The sequence below is a fragment of the Bos grunniens genome, chromosome 14 (assembly GCF_055505025.1).
Source record: "Bos grunniens cultivar Pamir isolate PY7600 chromosome 14, Bosgru_T2T1.0, whole genome shotgun sequence".
NCBI lineage: Eukaryota > Metazoa > Chordata > Mammalia > Artiodactyla > Bovidae > Bos > Bos grunniens.
The window spans coordinates 47,837,556-47,845,683 of record NC_141178.1 but is presented as its reverse complement, the minus strand read 5'-3'; positions in this window follow the sequence as shown (position 1 = coordinate 47,845,683).

The following is an 8,128-nucleotide window of genomic DNA, read 5'->3' as shown; positions in this document are numbered from 1 at the left end:
TTCACACTCTCTGGTTAAGATTAGGTTATATATAGATGAGATGGGCTGGCTGTGGAGCTGGAGGATGGACAGCCACTTGAGAAGACTTGGCTGGGGGCTACCAAAGGACAACATAATTCACCTCTCTCAAAGTTACCTACCACTTTATTGTTTGTAGGTTGCTGCTCCATGCCTTAGCATATTTTGAGAGCTGCTAAAGTCAACAACCCCCTCCTTGATCTGTTAAAAAGAGAGATCCCTCAAATCCTTTTGAAGTGATAAAGTGAAGTTGCTCAGTTGTGCCCGACTCTTTGTGACCCCATGGATAGTAGCCTGCACCAAGCTCCTCCATCCATAGGATTTTCAAGGCAAGAGTACTGGAGTGGGTTGCCATTTCCTTCTCCAGGGAATCTCCCCAACCCAGGGATCGCACCCAGGTCTCTCACATTGTAGACAGACGCTTTACTGTCTGAGCCACCAGGGAAGTCCGAAGTGATATCAGTCTGTATTAATGGAAGCATTATGTTCTGAACCAGAAAAAAAATATTTCCAGTGACTTGGCACTAGTCTTGCCTGAACATATTTCAACTGCTTTTAGTTTGGGATACCACATGTTGAAAAAGAGACAAATTAGAGAAAATGCAGAGAGCGGCAACCAATATGATAAAATGTCTAGTTGAAGGTTCATGGCATGGCGCAGGGGATTGGTAATGGGATATAAATCCTCTCTCGTCAGCACGTCATTTTTAGCAGTGTCTATCTAATGGCTGTCATCACTGCTTAGATTCAGAGACCCGCTGGGGAGGAACTGATGGTTGGGGTATATTCAGAATGTTGTAGTTCATATTCCAAACAGCATAATCATCAAAGCTTTTTTTATCTTTGCAAAGAAGAAGTGAAGGGTTAAACCCGGAGACTAAATCAGGTATTCACTTTGACCAGTTGGTTCCAAGTTTGGCTGGATGCACGCTAATTACCCTGCCTAATGGACTTTGCAATATTTGAATTAGGACTGCAGGAAATTCTCTTTCTCAAGTTTAAATAAATATCCACAGTGGTTGAACTAGTTCCAAGAAGTTTGCAATTGGCTTCAAGTTTAAGTTAAAACAATTAGAATGCCAATTTATTTAACTACAGTGAAAAATACAATGACAATCTAAATGACCATGCTTGAGTTGATGAGACCTGTGCATTCAGTCCCTAAAGGAAGATCTCCAGTGGAAGCCAAAGCATGATCTGGACATTGCTCTGTGCTGGCACAGTGTTCTTTAAATGATTCCAAAATAGCTGGATGTGTTCATCTACAGTTTTTGATCGAGTCTGGATGACTGGCCAGGTTGCTTGGTGGAATGAGGATGAAGCCTAGGATTCATGAGGTCTCTGTTTTAGTCTGTCATGTAGAGTAAATCTGTTAGTAATTCACTAGGTGATGCTTGGTAAATAGGTAAAATAAAAACTGGTAAAAAACGTCTCTAAGATCTTTTTCATATAAAATTATTTGATTTTATGAATATACTCTAAAGGCACCTATTATACCTACATAGGGAACTTTCCCATGGCTCAGACAGTAAAGAATCTGCCTGAAGTGCAGAAGATCCAGGTTCAATCCCTGGGTTGGGAAGATCCCCTGCAGAAGGAATGGCAAGCTCCTCCAGTATTCTTGCCTGGAGAATTCCATGGGCAGAAGGAGCCTGGCAGTCTAGAGTCCATGGGGCTGCAAAGAGTGGGACACAACTAAGCAACTTTCACTTCACTTTCACATATACATAGATAATTAACTTAGTTCTATTTGCTAAAGACCTTAAGGCTTTTTCTAGATATCAGTCAATTCAATAAACAATTGTTCATGGATTCCTGTGTGCAAATTGTTGTGTTAGGCATGGAAGTAAGCATGCTATCTTCCCACAAGGAATTTAAATGGCTAGTTAATAAGTGAATATTGTTATTGTGAATTAATGTAGATATTAATAGCTATGAATGATAGCATAAATATGATAGTATTATGTGAATACTGACTGATAACAATATAAGAAAGAATTAAATAAAGCCAGCAATAATAGGAGTGCAGATATCTGTGGGACAGGTTATGGAGTAGAGAAAAATATATCTCATTTGGGAAGATTAGAGAAGAATTCATAGACTATAATATTTAAGCCAGACTTTTGAGGATGGGTATGTTCTCTTGATGAAAGTGAAAGAGGAGAGTGAAAAAGTTGGCTTAAAGCTCAACATTCAGAAAACGAAGACCATGGCGTCTGATCCCATCACTTCATGGCAGATAGATGGGGAAACAGTGGAAACAGTGTCAGACTTTATTTTTCTGGGCTCCAAAATCACTACAGATGGTGACTGGAGCCATGAAATTAAAAGACACTTACTCCTTGGAAGGAAAGTTATGACTAACCTAGATAGCATATTCAAAAGCAGAGATATTACTTTGCCAACAAAGGTCCGTCTGGTCAAGGCTATGGTTTTTCCAGTGGTCATGTATGGATGTGAGAGTTGGACTGTGAAGAAAGCTGAGCACCGAAGAATTGATGCTTTTGAACTGTGGTGTTGGAGAAGACTCTTGAGAGTCCCTTGGACTGCAAGGAAATCCAACCAGTCCATTCTGAAGGAGATCAGCCCTGGGATTTCTTTGGAAGGAATGATGCTAAAGCTGAAACTCCAGTACATTGACCACCTCATGTGAAGAGTTGACTCATTGGAAAAGACTCTGATGCTGGGAGGGATTGGGGGCAGGAGGAGAAGGGGACAACAGAGGATGAGATGGTTGGATGGCATCACCAACTCGATGGACATGAGTTTGAGTGAACTCTGGGAGTTGGTGATGCACAGGGAGGCCTGGTGTGCTGCGATTCATGGGGTCGCAAAGAGCCAGACACGACTGAGCGACTGAACTGAACTGAACTGAACTGATGTTTATCATACCTGGAGAACCAGTGGTCAGAGTTGGCTATAATGGGATGGGAAATTCAGCTTGCCTGATAGGAGAGGAGGCTGTAGGAAGGAGCTAGTGATATAGTAGCTTCAGGGCCCTCAGTTGCATGAACCATTTCTGCTGTCTTCTATAGGGCTGCCACAACAGAATTCCACAGGTTGGTGGCTTAAACAACAGAAATTTGTTTTCTAGTAGTTCAGGCGGAGAAGGCGATGGCACCCCACTCCAGTACTCTTGCCTGGGAAATCCCATGGACGGAGGAGCCTGGTAGGCTGCAGTCCATGGGGTCACGAAGAGTCAGACATGACCAAGCAACTTCACTTTCACTTTTCATTTTCATGCACTGGAGAAGGAAATGGCATCCCACTCCAGTGTTCTTGCCTGGAAAATCCCAGGGATCGGGGAGCCTGGTGGGATGCCATCTATGGGGTCACACAGAGTCGGACTGAAGCGACTTAGCAGCAGCAGCAGCAGTTCAGGACGCTGGAAGTCCAAGATCAAGGTGCCAGCCTGGTCATGTCTTTGGAGGCCTCTCTCTTTGACCTGTGGATGGCCACTTTATGTCTGCGTCCTCTCATGGCCTTTTGTCTGTGTATGTGCATCCCTGGTGTGTCTCTCTTTTTTTGTAAGGACACCAGTTGTATTAGATCAAGGCCTCACCCTTTTGACCTCATTTGATCTTAATTACCCCCATAAACGTCCTATCTCCAAATACAGTGTCACTGGGGGGTAGAGTTTCCTATGAATAGAGATGTTATACACAACAATTTATAACAATGTCTAAGGCTCTGAGAGGAGCCCTGGCCTTGAATCCACATGAATATATACGTATCTGAAAGGTGAGAATTTTCCTTTTTTTTTTTTTTGGTATGCTTTAAGAGCAAACCTCTAGATAGCATAGGTTTCAGGGCTTTCCTTTCCTGGTGGCTCATATGGTAAAGAATCCTCCTGCAATGCAGGAGACCCAGATTTGACCCCTAGTTCAGGAAGACCCCCTGGAGAAGGGAATGGCTACCCACTCCAGTATTCTTGCCAGGAAAAGCCCATGGACAGAGGAGCCTGGCAGGCTATAGTCTATGGGTTTGCAAAAAGTTGGGCACGACTGAGCAACTAACACTAATACACTTTTAGGCACCTTAAAACCTGGGTCCTTCTGTCTGGGAGCAAGAGACTCATTAGGTTCATTGTTCAGCAGAAGAGTAAGGGTGCTTTATGGGCAAACTGGGCACATGAGCGGCTCCCCCATCATCTGACATGGGGTATATGGGGGCTGATGTGAATCCCAAGTTCTGATGAAACTATGAATGCTTTTAGATTGAGGGATCAGTACATAGGAATTAAAGGTGTGAGTCCACATCATCCCAATTTCCTGATCCTACACCAGTAGTGTCAAAAGGAACCAACACTAATGGAAATCCAAAGGAAGAAGACAGTGAAATAGTACCAAGGCATTTGGGTTGTGATACACTGTTATCAAAGCTGAAGAAAATTGTGGTCAGAGATGTTTGGAGATGAAGTAGGAGAACCATTCTGATTCTTCTCTTCCTGACACAACACAAATATAAGTTAGATTTGGGAGAAGATTTCTTGGCCTCAGAATCAGAACAGTTAATGTGAGTGAAGTACAAGGACTTTCTGGGAGGGGGCACATGTATTCTGTTTCTCTTTCTTCCTTGAAGGTCCTCCATTCTTCTTCTCATAACACTGTTTCTTGTCAGAATCACTTGCAGTACTTGTGAAAAAGGAAGATTCCTATGACTAATCCCAGGCTGAGAGGAATCAGAATCTTTGGTGAGTGGGGCCCAGAAATCTTCATTTTGAAAGTTCAGACTTGATTTTTTTTTACTCTTTAGAGATTGGGGTTTATTGCCCTACATTCACATCATAGTAGGGTACAGTTCTTAATTTCAGTATTTCTATCATTAATATCTATTAATTATAATAAAACTACTATCCTTGGAGTGCTTATTATGAGCTCCATACTGTTGTAAGCTGGCTTCCCCAGTGGCTCAGCAGTAAAAGAACCTGCCTGCCATGCAAGAGCCACAGGAGACGTGGGTTCAATCCCTAGGTTAGGAAGATCCCCTGGAGAGGAAATGGCAGTGCACTCCAGTATTCTTGCCTGGAGAATCCCATGGACAGAGGAGCCTGCTGGGTTACAGTCAGTAGGGGTGCAAAGAGTCAGACACCACTGAAGCAATTTGGTACACAGGCATGCACTGTTCTAAGCCACATGCTCACCTGATTTTCACAGTAAACCTTCATGGTGATAATATTACTTCTATCTTGCACATGAGAAGTCAAGGCTCAGAAAAGTTAAATTTCTCAAGGCTGCATAAGCAGTTATTAGTCAAAAAAGTAAAGGAGAAGAGCATGCATGCCTGAGACTCTTGCTGGCTTGGGTATTGCTGGTCTACAATAAACTGATATTCTGATGGGATGGAATTGCGAGGAAATTCCAGGCACCTGTGGCAGAAGAAGTAGATTATATGCACTTTTCTTGCCAATGCTAACATCCCTCTAGGGCACTTAAGAGGCTATGTGAGCTTGTTTGGTTGGCTAATGTTCACATTTTTGGTTTGATAAGAAATTTAGGCACTTTGGGAACAAGATATATATTTTCGGAAATTATAAACCCAAACCTATTATATGACAATCTTATTTTATTTCAGTGTGCTTCCCTGGTGGCTCAGACAGGAAAGAATCTGCCTTCTATGTAGGAGGCCTGGGTTCAATCTCTGAGTTGGGAAGGTCCCCTGGAAGAGGACATGGCAACTCACTCTAGTATTCTTGCCTGGAGAATCCCCATGGACAGAGGAGCCTGGCAGGCTACAGTCCATGGGATCACAAAGAGTCAGACATGACTGAGCCACTAAGCACATTTTATTTCAGTAGTATATGAATCAATAAATACAATGTTTTCTTTTATAAAGCAAAACAAAACAACTCATAGTCAAAACACATTGGGAATATTGTGATACTCTATCCTTAAGTCCTCCACTTAAAATAATTTCCATTCAGTGGGCCAAACAACATAATAAAGTTTCTTGAGGCAACTCTTGCAATTATCATGTAAACTTATAACACAAGCAATGTGTGTATTCCTTCAGCAAATTTGTACTTCAGTTATACCAAAAGAAACAAAATAGTCATGTTTATTATATTTAGAGTGACTGGAAACCAATTATAACAAATGGCAAAGGAAAAGAGTCCAAGTCAACGTAACTCATTTTAACAAATGTAGTTCTCCCTAAATTAAGAGGTCAATTATTTCATGGATGTTTTATTTTGTAGATGATGAGAATACTTTTAAATATATTTATTGAAATATAGATTTCTGACTTCTGAATATTTTTTAAATTTGAAAATATTTCCAAATATGTTGAAAAATAAATAGAATTCACCTGCTATCCTTCCATTTATGTTTGGATTTTATAAAATAAGAAGCTAGAGACTTCCACCTTACACTTTCTCTGCCCAGGGTTAAAAACTGGCTAGCTATTTGATATATATCATTCATCTTTCTTAGGTTTCTACTTTATGTGCATATGTATTTGATACCCTAAACTGGAATATTATTAAATGCTTTTATCTAGAATCAGTTTTAATTACTAAAACTATAGTAGGGACATTTTCTAGGTCATTTCATGCAGGACTTTTTAGCTCTTTGATGACTGTATGTTGTTACCACTGAACCATTCCCTTATTAATTTTATTTTTTCCCTAATTTAATTTCCTCCTATCTTTGCTATTGTTATCATGTTTTTTCAATGAACAGCCTTACAAGGTATACACATTTCAAATTTCAATAGATATTGACAGCCAAATTACTTTCCACAAAATTTGTATATTTTTCCCACCTATTTATATATTTGTATTTGTATAATTTTCCCATGTTTGCTGGAACTGGCTGTTTGCAATCTTTTTAATCACTGACAGTCTGCTGAGGACAAATTAAATTCTGTTTTACTTTGTAATAAAGAACTGGATGATTCTAACTATTTTGAAATATTTAATAGTTTTCTGTATATTTCTGAAAGGAACATGTATTGTAGGTCAAGAAGAAGAAAAATAGATGCTCAGATAGGATGAAAATAACTGCCTATTAAAAATAGTTAAAAATATTTAAACTCTTAAAATAACTGCCATCATATCTTTACTCCCAGATTATGAGCACCTTTTATTTGCCAGTGTGGGTAATTAGTTCAAAATATTTCAAACCTTAACCTCAATTTTTCCTTCTTCTCTAAGGGAACTAGATAGAAGAGAATACTAATTCTACTTATTTGAGAAATTCAAGCTGTTTTGTTTTTACCATTTGCACTTTGTTTATTGGGAACAATCTTCATTTTTATTGCCCTGTATTATAAATTGTATTCTAAATTTTAAAATCAACATGAAACACCAAAGACTATGATTTTGGACAGTTTCTGACTAGCGTTATTCGTTTGAGCTTTTTCACTTATGTTCTCATAAATTAAAACTATTTTCTTTTCTTTAGAATAAGTTATTGGATCTTGGTGGATAAGAAACTGAAATGAGATGCTTTTTACTCAATCAAACCATAAAATTCCTTTGCAGGCTTAGTCACAAGACTCAGCACGGAAATAATACTCGTCTCACAATCAGGTTAGAAATGATAACTGAAACCATGGAATCCTTAAGGTAAGCTACCTGTGTAATCAGGGGAAATAGCTGAAAGCCTAATAGAAGGCTTTGTGTTGGAGGACAGTGATTGAAGTTCAAAAGGCTTAGCAGAGGTCAAGTTGGCAATGTCAGGTATTTCCCCAAGTTTACTTCATTCAATTAAGTTGGAACAATCTGCTCCTGTGAAAGAGTTAGTGGCTTTCCTTACACTGGGGGGTGGGGGGAGGGGCAGGCAAGGGATGTTTGGTTTCCCCTGTACCAGAAGCTATGTCTGGGATAAGTTTTAAAAAGAGGTTGAGTTGATTTTCATGAAGTCTCTGCGGGAAACTTATGTGCAGTACAATGACTGGAAGTCTTGTGGGTTTACTAGATACATTTAAAAGGGATGGAAGATGCAGTATTTATCCGCATGTATTAGCCAACAATACATGTATTAGCCAACAATCGCAACAATGATAGCAACTAAATTTGTTTCAAACTTACCTTGTTTCTAAATGTGATGACCATTTGTGCATCTGCCACATTAATTGAGCTGGTTTTCTTCCTGTTTAGTCTAAACTA